Raw genomic sequence first — 20586 nt, forward strand, 5'->3', positions numbered from 1 at the left:
TTAACCTATTATTGAAAATTAAATTAAATTTAATTAAAGGAAATAAAAAAAGAAAAGTAGAATGAAATTAAACAAAATGTTACAACAGTTAAACTAAACGTGTTTGAATAAACATTACAACTATTTTGAAAGGAATAAAAAAAGGACTTGTATTTATCGAAGTAACTTTAACAAAGAATGAAAAGGGCAGAAAAAAAATAAACGTAAAGCAAATATAAAACATATTATCATTGTAAAGGAAAGAATTTAGGTTGTATAGGAAATTTAATGTATCGGTTAAACGTGGAATCAAAAAGAAATTTATGTTTTTATGTATTACTAGCAGACCCGGCAATGCTTCGCTATTGCTATATATATATATATATATATATATATATATAGAGAGAGAGAGAGAGAGAGAGAGAGAGTGGGAGAGAGAGAGTTTAAATGAACACAATTGAAAATTTGATAAAAAAATTAAAAAACTGAACTTCACAAATTTTACCTTTCCCTTATTCTCCTTCTCCTTTTCCCTTTTTCAAATTCTCCCTTTCACCCTTCTCCCTCAACCCTCTCCCAGTTTCCTTTTCTCTTTCCACCTTTTCCCCTTTTTCCCATTTGCCCGCGCGTAAATCGGTCCATTAGTTTTTTAGTTTTTAGCGGACACACATACGAACATGCCTTTTATATATATATATAGAATAAAAAAGAGTCTGTTTGTATATTTGTTTGTTTGTTTCGTAAATATCTCGACACCGGCCCCACCTAGCGGGTATAGTTTTTGAAAAAATATTTCTTTTCACGTAACTAATATTCATATTCTGAATATGAACCAAATCGGTCAATAAATATAATTTTTCTAAATATCTCAACCCCAGCGCTATCTAGCGGGTTTATTTTTTGCAGAGATAATTCTTTCCATGTAAGTAAAATGTATTCTGAATATGAGACAAATCGGACCGTAAATACAATTTTTCGAAATATCTCGACGCCAGCGCCACCTAGCGGGTCCAAACTAATTCAGAAACCTTCCCTGGCATACGATCAACCATTCCCCAAAGTTTCTTCGCTATCGGATTTAGGAAGACATAAGAGACATACAGACAGATAAACATTCATTTTTATTTTTATAGATTTAGATCCATGTACAATATATTTTTAAAAATCGTATCTATTTAATGTTTTGTTTTAAATATTTCTGAATTTTTCTGTTGGTTATTTTATATTTAAATGATTTTATTCAATTTTTACTATTTATTTTTTTGACAAAAATTTTTATTTTAAATTTAATCTTGAAGTTACTGTTAAGATATCTAAATTTATTAAAAATCTTAAAATTGTTTGTTTTTACGAAATTTTTTCATCATATTTATTGGTTTTAACTGTTGCGTAACTTACATTAACTTATTTACAAATTTTTCATAACCTCCAATTTTAATTAAAAATTAAACACTGGACCGAAACGAAGCTTCTTGGGCAATATTATATGAATTATGAATTAATGGAACAAAATAATGTATACGCAAAATATACAAATGATTTCGATTTTCAGATTTCAATGGAAATATCCATTTTGACTGACCATCCCTTAATCCATTTTGACTACTTTCGGCATGACGTACGTACGTATGTATCTTCCGTAAGTCAAAAACGATTAGCCACAGTATGTTGAAATTTTGTATTTAGGGCTGTTGTAGGTTTCCAAACCTTTGGGTTTATATGTGATGAAATGGAAAAAATAAAAAAAGTTTATTTAGATAATAAATTACTTGTTACTGTTATTTGAAAAAATAAATAAATAAAATTAAGAAAAGACGTGAGATTGTAGTTTCATTTAAATAAAACAAACGTTGTCATGTAACTGGTAAATTGTGAAACCAAAACCGAAACAGACATGATATTCAACGCATCGTTAAAGCCGTCCGTGCCAGAATAAAACAAAAATGAATGATAGGTTAATTAACGAAGAAAACTTTTTATAATTAAACGTAGATTTTTCTTTGTAAAAGTTATTTTTTTAAATTTATTCAGCGTAAATTCATTTTCATTATAATTTTTGACATTTTTTTTTCTTGATGAAGTTGTCACATAAGCTTGAAGCGTACGTGGGATATGGAAATGGAATTTTTGTACCGTATGAAAAATGCCATGCCTGACCGGGATTCGAATCTGAGAATTCGGAGGAAAGGCCAAAACGTTACCATTCCGCTACAGAGATCGGTATTTACAAAAAAATAAATATCTTCTTTCTTTGAACATATTAATTTAAGATATCTGTTTTTGGTAATTTAATTTATTTATTCCCCAATATTAATTTTTCTCTTTTCCCTCTAGTATATATATATATATATGTGTGTGTGTGTGTGTTTAGAAATCCTATAATAAATAATAGACAGATTTTTTTAACAGCAATCCTCTTTCAGCTGTCATTAGTTAATTTTAACAATTAATTTTAAAAAAATATATATAATTATAATGAAGTAGAATTTTTCTTAAAGAGTAATGGATTACATTAATACGGGATGGGCTTATTACTTAATTAGAAATAAGGTTTGTCCGTACCTACGACATTTTGTGTTGGCGTCGCTCCGGCATTTACTGAATTTATAACGACGTTAAATCATTAATTATTAATGAGAAAATCTAGCTTGCACTGCCTTCTATATTCAGACCGGGTACTATAGTTTACATTGGTCGGGATTTGAACAGATCTGTCTATGTTGATCTTATACAAACTAATTGTTGTCTTACAAGTAACAGTTTCCTACAAATTAAATATTAATAAATGTAAAAAAGTAACTATTTCAGTTGACTGAAAAATCAAAGAAAAAAATTATTTTTTAAATATTTTGCTAAAAATCGAAAACTGGACTGCTATTTCGATTGGTAAACAATCGTCATCTGTATGTACTAAGAAAATAATATATATATATATATATATATATATATATATATATATATATATATAAAATAATTTAATAAACAAGTAAACTTAACAAATATTGAAAAAATAATACGAACTAATTAACTAACTGATAATAATTAATACTTACAAACACTATAAAAAAAAATATATTTAACAGGATTAATTGAATAAAAGAATAAAAAAAAATATGAAGAATTATTGTTTTAGGAAATCCCAGTCGAAAGCGTAATTTTAATTTTAAAATACCCAAATCAGTTAAACCTCCAATTTCAAATTGCCCACCACAACACCTCTTTTAAAAAAATATTGATAGCATATAATAATTACTAATAATTAATTATTAATAATAATTATTATTATTTTTTTTTATTAATTAATTTTATAAACCAATATTGCAATAAGTTTATCATACTTTACTGGAGTATTCGTTTCGTAAAAATAATCATCTCGATGCAAAAAATGAAATCAAAAGACATCTCGTCAAATATTTTTGATGATTTTTTTAATATTTATATTGAATACTGTTCACGCATACAATCACGCTTTTTGCAAACCATATATATACTAGATCTCAGTAAAAGAGATGCGATGAACAAAATGTACCACAACTTAATTTTTAGAAAGTATTCTAAATAGTGTTTCGTATCTTTCTGAATTCATCCTGTAGAATTCGTTGTAGAATAAAAACAATACGTCTCATATTAAAATGGTATCCTTATAGAAAAAATGAAATCGACGAAATTACCAGCATCGTTACTTGATTTATTTTCAATCCAAAACACATGGGACTTTGACCATACGAGACCAGTCCGCCGAATATTTTTCCCTTAAACGTAAAGATTTGAAAAAACTCTGATATACCATTTTTCACACGATCACTGTAGTTTCCTATATTCTAGCTATATTCTTCGACAAATGTAGCTTTGACGCGCCCTCAGGAAGCGTTTTGGCTGTCCTGGCCCCTTCCGGACTCGGACCAACTTCACTCTAATTCACTTATACGTTTTCTCATAAAATACTCCCAAACAAGGCATCTACTCAAACCAATACACCAAACACCTTCATGCCTGCACCTCATTCATACAACTTTTATCTAAATAAAACCAAACTTAAAAATTTGTTTTAGCCACTAAGATCAGTTGATCTCTGTGGCTGAGTAAGTAGCGTCTCGACATTTCTTATGGAGAACCCGGGTTCAAATCTTGGTCAGGCTTGCTTCTTTTCATACGCTATCAATTTCCACGGGCTAATGACCAAACTGGTTGATGCCCTACTCTCCACAAAAAAAAACTTTTACTTTCCCGTCTTGATAACGCTATAGCAGAGCTATAGATATAGAAGATAAAGTATTGTGATCGGTCCAATTTGGGCATAAGCGGTTTTCATCAGATCTTGACGTTTTGACACCTAACGAACCCAAAAAACCGGATGGAAATTTTTCAGATGTTACAGTTCATATGTACGTGTGTGTGTGAGTGTGTTTGTCTTCGGTATTAGCCTCTAAATCACCTTATATCTCCAGAACTACTGGACCGATTTTGACCAAACTCGATCAGATTACTTCTATATATGGGGCATTGATGCCATTAAATTTTCAAATTAAAGATCAAGGGAGTGAGGCTGTAGAGCAAGATCACCCTCAGTATCTGGAGATATCGCCTAATTAAGGTCATATTTTTCTTAAGCACATTTGTTAACGATTAAAAAATAACAATATTTGCCAAAAAAATTTTGCAAAATTTCATCCCGACCCCAAAAAATCCTGTGTAGTCTTCTGCTACGTTGTGACGTCACAAGTGAGCGATAGAATTAAATAAATAAATAATATTTAAAGTGTAAAAAAATAAGTCGGTCTGGTCTGGTCTCGATTCGACCGTTTGGTCGACTCAGTATCTAATGCGTTAAGCCCGAGGCTACACCAGTCTTCCGACCGTTCAAGCAAAATTTGTTCTATGTAAGTTGTGACATTTCATTAGTTTAGTCAGTGTCGACTGTCGCCGCTAGTACCACTCCAACTGCGCGAATTAATTCCGGTATGCGCGCGCGTTTTATTTAGAATCATTGAATTAAATAAACGAAAAAATATTATATTTAAATAAAATGTTAAATATTTTTAATTAAATTTTGTGTGTAAACTGTGCATCAGAAACAACTGTGTTGTCAGCTTTTTTTCCTCAACATTGAACTATAGTCTTATAGTCGAAAACGATTTTACCCTGAATACCTTCACACTTAACTATTACAAAAGAAATCAACCTCAAGAAACTGACTACATTTCTGAAATCTAGACTCTGATTTTGAACTCAGGTTATTTACTCTAATGTATATTAAATGTAGATAAATTATTTTCAAAAATATTTGAATTTTTTTTTTTTGTCTTCAGTCATTTGACTGGTTTGATGCAGCTCTCCTAGATTCCCTATCTAGTGCTAGTCGTTTCATTTCAGTATACCCTCTACATCCTACATCCCTAACAATTTGTTTTACATATTCTAAACGTGGCCTGCCTACACAATTTTTTCGTTCTACCTGTCCTTCCAATATTAAAACGACTATTCCAGTATGCCTTAGTATGTGGCCTATAAGTCTGTCTCTTCTTTTAACTATGTTTTTCCAAATGCTTCTTTCTTCATCTATTTGCCGCAATACCTCTTCATTTGTCACTTTATCCACCCATATGATTTTTAACATTCTCCTATAGCACCGCATTTCAAAAGATTCTAATCATTTCTTCTCAGATACTCCGATTGTCCAAGTTTCACTTCCATATAAAGCGACACTCCAAACATACACTTTGTAATGTGCATTGAAATTATTTATAAAACAAATTAACAAGAATAGCTTGTAATAAATGAACAATATATTTTTTTATAGACTGTATTTCATCATTTTCTCATTAAACTTTATAGTTCTTTGTGATTTTATTTTTTATAGAGTTTTCTCCAGTGTAATAATATAATTGTTTTACTTTCTGTATTACGATTATCATTATATGTACGTATTGTGTAAATATAAATGTAAATCAAATACAGAGAAAAGAAATATTAATATTTTCGTTACGTTGATACAAATTTTACACGCGAAAGTAGGAGTTTACACCTATATCTCCTTATCAGATTATAAAAAAATGATGCATGTTAGTCATGAAATGAAAAAAATAATCTATTTCATATTTATAATTGCATTATAAAATACTGTTATTTATGTAATTAAATTATTATAATAAATTTTTAATAATTCATTAAAAATAAAAATGAAACTTCTAATTAGAAAAAAATAGAAAAAAAATACTAGTTTGGCTTTAAAATGATGTAATATAATTTTTTATTTAGCAGTGAAGTTCACAGTTTGTTGGTGTGGCCTATTTTTTTGTTTTTCTCGTTGGATTTACCAGATATACCGGTAAAATTAATCGAATTTTTTAAAAATAAATATATTTTTCCGGTTTTTCCATGGGTTGAAATGAACAGTATTTTTACAAACTTCAATCTATTTAACTATTTTGTCAATTTTAAATCTTACTTTATAATTAAAGTTAGTATCTGTAAAATTATCATCGTTTTCACATTCCAGATTACGTGTTAGCTTAACGACAACAAATTCAAAAAACGTGAAAGAGTTGACGCGACTACTTTTTTATATATACGAGTATAATAAAATTAATTAAAGACAATTGTAATAAATTATATGAACTTAATAGATAGTATACGTAATAAATGTTAAACGAAATGCATAAACAAAATCCAAATTAAAATATGTAATAATATATATTTGTTACCGTGAAAGAACGAAATGTCAGTATTCTCCGATAAATATCTACACATACCAAATACGTCGTTAATTTCTTAACAAAAACACAAGAAAATGATTTTAACTTGACGTAGATAACCACTTAAAAAAATCTGAAAAACACAGTTGTCAGCTTAGTACTTTCCCAGAATGTGGCTTTTTAGTTACGTTCTGGGAAAGTCCTACAATTAAAATATTTGCTTATTCGGAACTTCGCCGGTATATGTCGACAAAAACAGATAAACTCTGGTGGGGGTGCAACATTTACAAGAAATTAAAAATAAAAATCACCCGATACCAATCTTTAAGGTAAATAGATTACGAGAAACACGCGTAAAAAAAGGAACTTTAAATTTATGCCAAAAACACGCTCGCTTAGCTTATGCTCGCCAAACACTAACATCGTTTGGTTAACGTTAAATATACAAATTATGTATGATATTCTCCATCATTAGAGGCGATTAATATAATTAACTGAATTTATAAACAAATTTAATCAACTTTTCAGCATTTTATATAATGAAAGGATCAATCAGGATATAAAGAATATGTTAACAGAATGGATAAACCATAACGATACAATTAAATGTTTTTTATTATAAAAATTTTTTTAATAATAATATTTTTATTCAAATTTCACCATCAGTGCATCCTAAATGCGGCGAATTTGATTTGCTGTGAGTCGGCTCTAATTTTAAGGAATAACATATATAATTTGTATATTTAACGTTTTTAAACGAGGTCTAACTAATAATAAATTACATAAATAATAAGAATCCTTCTAAAACAATAAAATATCGTAATAATTACCATCTAGAAAAACAAGGAGTATATAGTCTTAAATGTGAAAATTGTAATTTGAAATATATTGCTATGACAAATCGTTCATTCTCAATTAGATTTAAAGAACAAATCAATTGCATAATAAAAATCGATCTAACTTTGTTAAACAAATTATAGAAAATGGACATAATTACAATAAAAACGAACTTTTTGAAATATCTGAATATACTAATAATATTCATAAAACTAGTACATTGGAGAAATTCATATATATATATATGAATTAATAATAATAAAAGTTATAAATGAACAAATCAGATTTGATAATCATATTTTATTCAAACAAATTGTACAATAATTGTTAATTATTAGGTTGGTTAACTGATTCAATTTATACTGCATAACTGTTATAAACATTTTACTGACAAGTAAAAAGTTTCTTTTAATTTTAACTTATTTTAATAACTATTGACATTCAACTGTTTTGAACATAATAATATTTTTATTTTTTTTCCATTTTAATTCCCATTTATGTGCGCAACTATAAAATTCATAATTAATCAGTAATCCCTGATGATGGAAGAATAATCCCAAAGCGCTTAGATAGTCAATATTCACCAATTTTTGGTAAGCGGATACTTTATTTTTATGTAAATTTTATTATAATTAAACGGAACGTAAGATTTAAGAGAAAATTTATAGATTGAAAAAAAAAATATGGGCGGGGGGGGAATATTTTTTGGTAGTGTAATCAAGTAGTCCTATTTTTTGGTGTAGCAGTCAACCTGTAATTATATAATTTTTTTTTTGTAAAAAAACACAAAATGGGGAACAGAAAGAAATTAAGCGAAATAGAGCATTTGTTCTCATGAACTTTTTTATATATTCTGATTTTCTTAATAAGAAGTTTAACTTTAGCACTTCTGGAACACCGGAATACTATGTAATTATATATATATATATATATATACATACACACACACAATGTGTTTCACAAAGCGTATATATGCAGAGTCATTCACGGGAACCGGATGATTTTAAAATAATCATAAAAAATTGAATATTTACTTTAAAAAAGTTTTATTGGTACTGAAACACTTTTTAAATCAAAGCATTTGTTACTTACTCATGAACGAAAAATTATGTCCGGCAAGTGAAGTCCATTTTGGGCAACACATTGTTGTAGCCTTTCACGGTAACTGGCCTCAATCTTTGCAGCATGTTTACATCAATCTGGGTGACGTGATGACGAATTGCGATCTTTAGATCCTCCAATGTACGCGGTTTATTACCGTACACACGCGATTTCAGAAACCCCCACAGAAAAAATCACAACTACTCAAGTCGGGGGACCGAGGGGGCCAAGGAATGTCGCCGAATCTGGAAACGATCCGTCCCGGAAACAAGTTACGGAGAACAGCCATCGTTGCCCTCGCTGTGTGCGCTGTAGCTCCATCCTGCTGAAATAACACATTTTTAAAATCGATTCCCCGGTTTCGTAACTAAGGGATGAAAAACGTATTCAACATCGAAATGTAACGATCGGCTGTTACAGTTACGGCAGCGTCATTTTCTTCAAAAAAATATGGTCCAATAACACCGACCTTTCCTATTGCACACCAGACAGTCACCTTTGGGCTATGAAGTGGTCTCTCTTGATGCCGATGCGGGTTTCTTTCTGCCCAATACCGGCTGTTCTGTTTGTTGACGAAGCCATTCAGATGAAAATGGGCTTCGTCACTCATTAACAATAACAAATTTTCATTTTCTTCAAAAACGGTAAGCATTTGTCGACAAAATTGTAATCGCTGCGTGAAATCTTGCTCGTTTAATTGCTGCACGACGGCTATCTTGTAAGGATGGAAATGCAGGTCTGTATGCAGAATTCGTCTTACCGTTCGTGTGCTCATTTGAAGCGCTGCTGAATGCCTCTGAAGAGAGCGGCGTGGGATTCTGACAAAGGCTACCCTTACTCGTTCGATGTTCTCCGGAGTGCTAGCAGTTCGTCGGGGTCCCGGTAGTTTTTTCTTCAATATTGAACCGCTTGTTTGAAGGTTGTTTACCGGTCGTAATATTGTGTTACGAGAAGGGACACTTGCATTACGATGTATATTAAACTGACAGCGGAAATCTCGCTGAACAGCAGTTACGGATTCGTCATTTCGCACAAAACTGTCATACGCGTACAGGCGTTGGTCTGGCGTCCACGGCTCCATCTCAACGACTAAAATGTAAATGCTATGAACAAAGGAAACGTCAGACACCAGCCACGTGCCCCACCCACCACGAACGCCCGAGTACAACCCACTTCAAACTCTCAGTTCGACCGTTTCTGAGATGTGTGGTTAATTGAAACCCAACCACCAAAGAACACCGGTATCCACGATCTAGTATTCAAATCCGTGTAAAAATAACTGACTCTACTAGGACTTGAACGCTGGAACTCTCGACTGCCAAATCAGCTGATTTGGGAAGACGCGTTCATCACTAGACCAACCCGGTGGGTTACTTCAAAAACATCCGGTTCCCGTGAATGACCCTGTATGACACAAGCGTATACCTCAAAAGCGTTGAGGTATACGCTTTTGATTCAGTATCACTCGCCCATTCTCCAACCTTTCAACGAAGGTTTTAAAAATGTTCTATGAAAATTTCAACCTTAGATTTATGGGGAAAAAATGGCGGATTTCAAATAAAAACTTCAATTTAAAATAAACCACATTTTTTATTCATTAAAAAATAGCTGAAAACTGTTAAATTTGAATAAAAGAAGTTAATGATTAGTCATAACCATGACAAATTATCTTAATTATTCTAGTTCTAATTATTATTTCTTTTTAATCATTTTTACCATACATTTTTTAATAATTTTATTCATTTTGTAATGGAAAAAAAGGTGGTTTATCTGAAATTGATGTTTTTATTTGAAAGCCGCCATTTTTCCTTTAAATCGTAGAAGGTTGACATTTTCACAGAACATTTTTAGAACTTTCGTTGAAAGATCTGCAAAGTTTCAATAGAATCAGTAGAAGAATAAGTGAGTGATAATAAATTCAAAGCGTATACTCTTTGTGGAGCAGTGTATATATATATATATATATATATATATATATATATATATATATATATATATATATATAATTATATACACAGTGTTCCTGTGTTCTGGAAGGTGTTGGCCAAAATTAAGGGATTAATTAAGATCATCAGAATAAACAAAAAAGTTCAAGAGGACAAATACTCTATTTCGCTTCATTTTCCCTCTGTAGCCATTTTGTTTTTTATAAATAAAAATTTTGTTTATTAGCATATTGATTGCTATACTAGAAACAGCAATACTTTTAAATATAAATAAACGTGTGCGCGAGCACAAACATACACATACTTCTGAAGACATTTAAATGATTAAAGTGTTTTCACCCAGAATTATCAATTCTTAGTTATCAATTCAATTGATAAATAAAAGCCCATTAACATTTAATCAAAGTTCTGGTAGGATACAGGAATTAAAAATGCTTGTTAATTTCGTCACATCATCAGAGTTTCGTCAATTCTGTATGATCAACGATGCAAAGCCGTGTAACATACAAGTACACGATCAATGAGAAACTGACGAACCGTTACATGGTATTTATCCAAAGGAGGGCGTATTGGAACGTCATCCAACATGAGATGCAATTCTCCTTTAACGTGCAAAATTAATTTGTACCGACATAATTTTAATTATTAGCCCCATAAAAATTATTGTTTTATTTACTTAATATTTTATTAAGTTTATTCTACTACTATTGAGTATTTTTTTTTTTTAATTTAAAAAATGTTTAATCGGAGTATCTGAGAAGAAAAGATTAGAAGCTTTTGAAATGTGGTGCTATAGGATAATGTTAAAAATCAGACGGGTGGATAAAGTCACAAATGAAGAGGTATTGCGGCAAATAGATGAAGAATGAAGCATTTGGAAAAATATAGTTAAAAGAAGAGACAGACTTATAGGCCACATACTAAGGCATACTGGAATAGTCGCTTTAATATTGGAAGGACAGGTAGAAGGGAAAAATTGTGTAGGCAGGCCACGTTTGGAATATGTAAAACAAATTGTTAGGGATGTAGGATGTAGAGGGTATACTGAAATGAAACGACTAGCACTAGATAGGGAATCTTGGAGAGCTGCATCAAACCAGTCAAATGACTGAAGTCAAAAAAAAAAAAATCTTTGATTTTTGTTTAAATTTAATAATTTTCTAATATAATTTTTATTTGTGTTACTTTAGATAAAAGCGGAATTAGTTTCAATTTTTTTTTTTTTTTTGTTCACTTTAGATAAATAAATCTTTTTGAAATTAATTTCTTTACAAATTTTATTACAGTTTAACAAACCTTAAAAGATTTATTTTTTAATTCCAAATTTTTAAGGTATTTTTTTTTTTTCTTTGAAACTATTAGAGTTTTTTCTGGTAAGAAAATACAGGGCGTTCCATAATGTTCTTCGGAGTTTCGAAAATTCTTTAACAAAAAAGATTAACCAAAATTTTTAATGAAAATTCTATAAACATCACCATTATATAATGTATGACGTGTTCTAGGAGACGATCCCAGTCCATCTTACTTCTTCGTTTGGTTTTCAAATTCAATGCAAAAATTTAGGCAATTAGCGGTAAAATTCCTAATCTAGTTTAAAAAAAAAAATTACTGAAATAGAATTTTTTTGTAGTGGTTTTCTGTTTGTCAAAAAGAATACATCAGCCGCGAACGCTAAAATCGCTGGTCAGTATAAAAGACTGCTCTCGGAATAAAGCCAACCACTAGAAATAATTTGAAAAGACCAAAATTCTGACTAAAATAAATAAACCAATTGGTCAGTATGCTCAGTAAAATATTTAAATTATGATAGAACTTTAACAAAAATGTAATGCTTTTTGAAAACTTATTATAGATATATATCCAAAATCCATGCAAACAAAGCGAATATACACATACTCGTATATATTTTAATATCTTCTTAATAAAATTAATTAATATTTTCAGAAAGCATACGATCCTGTAGGTAGAACATCACTTTTTTTCATTTAACAGAAATAGGTTTAGATAACAAAACGGCAAACATAATCAAAACAACATAAAATTTCTGGGAGAATTATCTGATCCTTTTTCCATCGAAAGAGGCGTAAGACAAACAGATGGACTTTTTCACTACTTTTCAAATGTGCTCTTAAATAGATAAAGAATGGAACAAAATTTATACAAAAATAGTGGAATAAGACTGGGTTCTAAACCACTAAAGATTAACTGACTGCTTAGCTTTCGCTGATGATTTAATATTATTAGATAAAAAGTGGAATGAAGCTCGACAATAGAGTAAAGAATTAGAAAAAGAGGCTGATAAAATTAAACTAAAAATCACGTTTAAGAAAACAAAAATTTTGACTAATGATAAAAACTACCAGAATTTCTTTAGTATAAATAACTTTAAAAAAATAGAGAAAGTGGATAATTTCAAATATCTTGGAGAACGGATCGGTTGAAATTCTTAGATAAAAAAGCTTTAACGGTTAAACCTAATAAAATGAAATTAGCTTTCCAGATAACGAAAAACACATATAAAAAATAGCCTTTTTCATGGAACTCAAAATTCCGACACTGTAAAACTCTGATAAAGTTTTAAACATTCTATTCGGCAGAAACCCTAAAGCTTTGCAACAAAAGTCTACTGGAAAATCGAGAAAGAAAAGAAACGAAAGTTATAACAAAAATTTTAGGTCCTAAATTTCAAAATAATCACATAAAATGAATTCCAAATAACTTTCTAAGTAAACTTCATACTAAAATTCAAAACTGTCAGATTCCATAAGGAAAAGACGAATCGCATTTTACTCCTGTTTATTTAGAATGAATAACAGTAAATCGAATAAATAAATTTTTTATTTCTTCCAAATTAAAAAAAGAAATAAAGGCAAACGGTTCACACAAGTCCTAAAAGAACTGCAGAATTTGTAAGAGAAAGAGAAATTTTAAAGAAAATACTAAAAGATTAAAATAAAAGTTTACAAAAAGCGCCAAAACGCAAGAACAACGGAGATGAACTTTCTGAAGAACGATGAAAAGAGATATTAGAAAGAATGAAGAGGTACTGGGCAGATAGAAAAACAAAAAAAAAGTGAGAACCGCAAATAAATAAATGATGTAACGTGTTTCAAGGTGAACTATTCGGAAAAAAAATACTACATTTAGACCAACTCTATAACTACATAACTACATTACTAAACTAAACTACATTACTAAATATAGTAATATCACAGTTAGGCACAATATACTATGTGCGAATTTATCACATTAAAAAAAATTTTATACAGGAAAAATCTACTTTTATGAAATAAAAATTTCAGAATTAAAAAAATAACTTTTTAGTATAGTTATATTTAATGTAAATTTGTTTACATCAAAAATTAATTTAAATGTCAGGAAAATATTTTTGAAAGTGTATGTTTGGAGTGTCGGTTTATATGGAAGTGAAACTTGGACAATCGGAGTATCTGAGAAGAAAAGATTAGAAGCTTTTGAAATGCGGTGTTATAGGAGAATGTTAAAAATCAGATGGATGGATAAAGTGACAAATGAAGAGGTATTGCGGCAAATAGATGAAGAAAGAAGCATTTGGAAAAATATAGCAAAGAAGAGACAGACTTATAGGCCACATACTAGGGCATACTGGAATAGTCGCTTTAATATTGGAAGGACAGGTAGAAGGAAAAAATTGTGTAGGCAGGCCACGTTTGGAATATGTAAAACAAATTGTTAGGAATGTAGGATGTAGAGAGTATACTGAAATGAAACGACTAGCACTAGATAGGGAATCTTGGAGAGCTGCATCAAACCAGACAAATGACTGAAGACAAAAAAAAAAAACCAGATATATTGAATTTATTTGATTATAAAATTACAATAAAATAAACTATTGTTTATTACTTTATACAATACTTAATAAATTAAGCATTGCATATTTACTTATATCTTAGGAGCGAGCATGAATTATGAAGAAACTAGAAAAAATACAAAAACAAATCTTTTGAAATTTTGTGGTATTAACAATTAGTTTTGATAATACAATATGAAAAGGTTTAAAAGTTTTTAAAGGTTAAAAAGGAAGTTTTAGGTCGAACTTTAAAAAAAAAGGACTGGCTTATTTATGATCCTTTGTTTTTGACTGGTAGGTCATATCTATATTATTATATAAAGAGTGTCGCAAGTAACCCGATCGCTAGTAACCAGCTCATCATCACAGCGCTGCGATAGGGAGCTAGTTTTATATATATAAAATATATATATATATATACTAGCTTCCTATCGCAGCTTCGCTCGCGACGATATATTTATTAAGACAGTCAAAATTAATTAATTTGTCTCTAGAAGGAAGTATAAAAATCGGTATAAATTAGAAAATAATGGAGATGTACTGTCAAACCAGTCAAATAACCGAAGAAAATTTCATTTCTTTATTTTATTTATTTTTTTTTTAATTAGAGAAATCAGTTGTAATTTTCTAATATATTAATGGATAATGTCACTATTATTAACTACAGAATTACTCTTCCACACAAAAAAAAAATTGTGATATATTTGTTAGATAAAAAAATAATAATAATAAGGAATTTTAAATATTTTTATTGGACATAAGAAAATTCTCATGAAATCATCGAACGTGTTTCTTATTTAAAATACGATTAAACCGAATTGTTTTTACTTTGAAAAGGTTGAATATAACGTTATACTTATTATTAATAATAAATATTTGATTTTTATTAAAAATATTTAATTTTTATTCGAAGAAATATCTTCTCCTACATGTTTCGCCTTATCAATATATCAGTATCATCAGGGAATTAAAATTATACACATCAGGTTTGAATTCCAAATACACACATCCAAATATACAATTCCCTGATAATGCTAATTACATTGATGTGGTGAAACACGTAGGAAATTCCTATAATAAATGTATAGTAAAACGTAGTTAAATTATTTATGTACTTTTAATTTAAAAATATATATATATAAATACACTATACGACAAAAATTGCTAATCAAAAGATTAACGTTAAATCATATTTAAAATGCGTCCGTATGCTTCCATCCAAATATTACCAGATGTTTCAATTTGAAATAATATGTACTATATTACTATAAATAGTCCAATAGAATCTTTACAATATAAAAACAAGATAATTCTTTTTTTGTATTTGTAAATAATTTATTATATAGACTGATAAATTTATTAAATTTAAATCACCGGGTTGGTGTCTAATGGTAAAACTCTTCATCCTAAATCAGATGATTTAGAAGTCGAGAGTTATACAGCGTTCAAGTCCTAGTAAAGCCAGTTATTTTTACATGGATTTGAATACTAGATCGTGGATACCGGTGTTCTTTGGTGGTTGGGTTTCAATTAACCACACATCTCAGGAATGGTCGAACTGAAAATGTACAAGACTACACTTCATTTACACTCATACAAATCATCCTCATTCATCCTCTGAAGAATTATCTAAACGGTAGTTACCGGAGGCTAAACAAAAGAAAGAAGATGATTCCGTTGTAAAATTTTCCATATAATTTAAACAATTTTTTTTACCTCCTTGTACGAAATAAAAAAATGATTGTAATCGCGAAACTTTTCGGTTTTTATATTTCAACGGGAATATCCATTTTGACAATCTCTGAATCCATTTTAACTAGTTTAGGCGTGACGTCTGTAAGTATCTCGCATAAATAAAAAACGATTACCCGAGGGATGTTGACATTTTGAATTTAGCACTTTTGTAACATCTAGCTGTGCACCATTCTTTTTGATTGCATCAAAATTAAAATTTTTATTAATGAAATATTTGGAACATAAAGGGAAGATACATCGGTTCGAATCAGACTTCATTACCTTTTGTCTTTTTTTAACTTTTTTTTTAATTATTTTTTTTATTTCCTTTTTTTAAATTTAAATATATTAATTTAATTATTAACCCGTGATTGTAAAAAAAATTACAATAATTGTATATGACCACACATCACAAGAATGGTCGGCCTCAGTCTGTTCAATACTACATGTTTACCGGTACATTGGCAGTTATAATCCAGTAGCTAATGATTTTAATTGACGATACGACTATAAATAAATAAAAAATATTTACATATTTTATATTAACGAAGTTGATAAATTTTGTAAAAACAAAAAGGGGAATTATTTTTAAAAATACATTTTTTTTTTTTAGTAGTACAAAACATTATTTTTCGTTATTCTATATTCCATGGTAACATTTCCGTTATTCATCGGGAAGGTTCTAGATTTTTATCTCGGTTAGGCTTGGTATATGTTATAATATTCATCTATCATAATTTAATAATGTAATTGGACCTAAGCCTGTTGCTGCTTTCAGAATAAATTAATAAATAATCTTATTATGCTTCCTCTGCTGGTTTTAATAAATTACTTAATTGTTGAAATGATTTTCTGACATATATTTAAATATTTTTTGTTTATAAAAATAAAATTACGATTTATATTATATATACTATTGATACTATATCATATATAATATATTAATTATGTTAATGTAAATAAACTTAAATTTTTTACAACATCGCTTAGTTATAACTAATTACATATAACATATTTTCTAATTCACTACTTAAAAAAAAAAAATTGCTATTGTAACAATGTATAATTTAAGATATTTACTTTCACTATTATTTCATATAATTAATAAATCTACTTTTATTTATTACTTAGCTTTTGCATTTATTAATTATTTTTTGTAATTTATGATAATGATGATGCTTCTTTGATGTAAATTTTCCCCACAATTTTACTTAAATATTTAATAAATGCCGGAAGAATTCCTTTTGTTTGTTAAATAGCTTATCTATCTATTTTTGACGTAATGTATATTATATTGAGTTTTTACATCTACTCTTAGTATTTATAACTAAAATGTATAAATTGATGTATTTCAATTACAAATTAATAGGTACAGTTGAAATACACGTAAAGTCTTCCTTGATGAATTGCAAATATATAATGCTAATGTAGAAATTACGAATTAGTTATCCAGTATAAGCATTTAATATTTACAAACCTAATTGTCAGGTTATTTATTTATTCTTTTTTATTTATTTATTTTTAAATATCTTGTTTAATTTAGAAAGAAATTTGAAAATTTTACTTTAATTTAAATTTTAAGTATGCCCATTGTCTTTTTTTTTTTGAAAAAAAGAATATCTTTTAATATTATTAAAATTTATTAATAATAAATATATGTATATATCAAAACATCTGAAAAATTTCTTGAGTAGTTTTAAGGTAGATGTATGATTTGTACGCACGTATTTTTAAGACAATATGTATTTAATAGGAAGTATATATTTAAATAGGAAGAGAAAAGATTACCAAAGTAGAAAAATTGTGTTATTTGGGAAGTAAAATTGTTAAAGAAGAACGAAGCAGAAGCGATATAAAATGTCGAATAGTACAGGCAAAACGAGCCTTTAGTCAGAAATATAATTTGTTTACATCAAAAATTAATATAAACGTTAGAAAAACATTTTTGAAAGTATATGTTTGGAGCGTAGCTTTATAAGGAAGTGAAACATGGACGATCGGAGTACCTGAGAAAAAATTATTAGAAGCTTTTGAAATGCGGTGCTATAGGAGAATGATAAAAATCAGACGCGTAGATAAAGTAGACAAATGAAGAGGTGTTGCGACAAATTGATGAAGAAAGAAACATTTGGAAAAATATAGTTAAAAGAAGAGGCCACATATTAAGGCATCCTGGAATATTCGCTTTAATATTGGAGGGACAGGTAGTAGGGAAAAATTGTGCAGGCAGGAACGTTTGGAATATGTAAAAAAAACAAATTGTTAGGGATTTAAGATGTAAGGAATATACTGAAATGAAACGACTGGCACTAGATAGGGAAACTTGGAGAGCTGCATCAAACCAGTCAAATGACTGAAGACGAAAAAATGTATTTAAATTTTTAAATAAACAATTTTAATTTATTTGAATAAATTATCAATTTGAAGTATATTTTATGGATGAATATATTTCTTTTTCTTTTTTCTTCTAAAAATTTTTAAAATATTATAAAAATTTTAGTATTTTTTTTTCTTATATAAAAGTGTAAAATAATAAACGACAATAAATATTGTATAAATATTATTTTTATAAAAAAATTTGTAAAAAAATTATTATGTTAATTCTGTAAAAGTTGTTTTATGAGAAAAAAAATTATAAGCAATTTACTTAAATTATAATATTTTTGCCGATTACAAACACTAGATAAAATATGATTTAAAAATTAACTCTTTAATTTTTAAAGGTCCGCGTTTTATTTAAAAGAAATAAATTTATTTTATTATTTTTATTTAATTTTTTAATTCTTATAGTGTATGTTTCTTTACAAAAAAAAAACTATGCTCAAATGAACACAAAAATATCCTTCCTAAAAAATATAAAATTAAAAATTGATCATGAGATAAGGTTGCCTGTAATGTAAAAACGTTAAACGTTTTGCTACTAATTTTTTTGAATTTTCATTTTATGGTAAAAACGTTAACATATATATATATTAGCTAAACCTTATTTATATATATATTATTACGCTATTAAAATTGAACACCTATTAATTATGATGAATATTTTTTTTTTAAATATGTAATAAATTAATTATGATGGATAATTTATTACTTTGTTAAAAATTAAATCTAAATACATTTAAAACGAATTTCTAAATGAAATTTCTTTTTCTTTAAGTCAATTGGAAATATATATACACATAATAATTTGATATAAATAATGGAAATTATTTTTTGAGAAAATCAGGTTTTTGAAATTTAACAATTCTTACGATCTGTGGTAAAAAAAAATTGTCAGAATTTTGGACAATTTTTCTGGTTTTTAAACATTAAACTCATTCTTTATAAATAAATATCTTGTTATACGAATTTAATAATTTTAAAAAAAACCGAATAGTTATCATTTTCCGGCTGATCTAGAAGTTGTATCGTGTAGTATATTAAGAGATTGACTATTGTCTTCTTTTTAGATATATATGAAATAAATAATTTTTTTTTTTTTAAGTAGCAGATACTTGAAATATTTAATAATTTTTTGAATTAATTAAATTTGAAAAATGTACAAAAATTAGAATATTTATTAAATCAAAATGGTATTTTTGTTTTTTAAAGAAATTTTTTTTTTAATTATTTTAAAAAATGTAACTTTCTTTTATTTTATAAAATAAAAAAATTGAAATATTTTCAAAATATTATTGAAACATTATCTTTGGGAGATTTTTTTTTTTAAATTAGTAATTCCGTTTAATTTTAAGTAATTAAATAAACTGTTTTCAAAATAAAAATATATTTTAACGTAGAGAAAAAAATTATTAAAACTAAACTAGAAAAATATTTTTATTTTAATAAATTAAAAATTACGATTATAATTTTTATTTATAATAATTTTTAATTATTATTAAAAATAAAATTTATAAAAACATATAAATACTTATATTATAAGTAACAAAAATTAAATAAAAACATATACTTAACAAATAATATATTCAAAATTATTACACGATGTATAAGATAACAAATCGGGTATACTTACTCTGTTGGAATGTTTTTGCACGTGTGCTTAGTTAGCTACTGCAACAGAAACATTTGGCGGGAATGTTAACCCTGCGTCGACGCAAACTATGCTCCTAGGTTTTATAGGCACCCCTTTTGAGAGAATACACCACTCTCTCATACCCCACCACCCTCAACCTACCCTTTTTTCTTCTTATGTATATATATATATGCACTCCCACCCTGTATTATATTTGTGATAAAAAAATTAACGCCCCCTTACGATGTGTTTATTAAGATATATCTTTTTTCTATTATGGGTGTTAAATTTATAATATTATTATTATAAAATATTGAGGGCTTATAAATTTGATACAATTTTTTAATTATATCTGTTATTAATATTATTTTTTAACTATTTTAAAAATTGTGGTATATTAATTTTTATAATAATATATTATGTTAAAAATAATAATATATATTTCATATAGTA

The 20586-nt window shown here is 27.9% G+C and overlaps 1 protein-coding gene across 1 annotated transcript in view; it reads right to left on the reverse strand.

Moving 5' to 3' along the window:
• FMRFa (FMRFamide related propeptide) overlaps positions 1 to 20264 on the reverse strand; it is a 207318-nt gene extending 187054 nt beyond the window's left edge. The window contains exon 1 of the mRNA XM_075378310.1: positions 20134 to 20264. The gene's annotated coding sequence lies outside the window, so the exon portion shown is untranslated. The remainder of the gene's footprint in view (positions 1 to 20133) is intronic.
• Between the last annotated feature and the right edge of the window lie 322 nt (positions 20265 to 20586).

The sequence above is a fragment of the Lycorma delicatula genome, chromosome 11 (genome assembly GCF_047948215.1).
Source record: "Lycorma delicatula isolate Av1 chromosome 11, ASM4794821v1, whole genome shotgun sequence".
In the NCBI taxonomy this organism is placed as follows: Eukaryota; Metazoa; Arthropoda; class Insecta; order Hemiptera; family Fulgoridae; genus Lycorma; species Lycorma delicatula.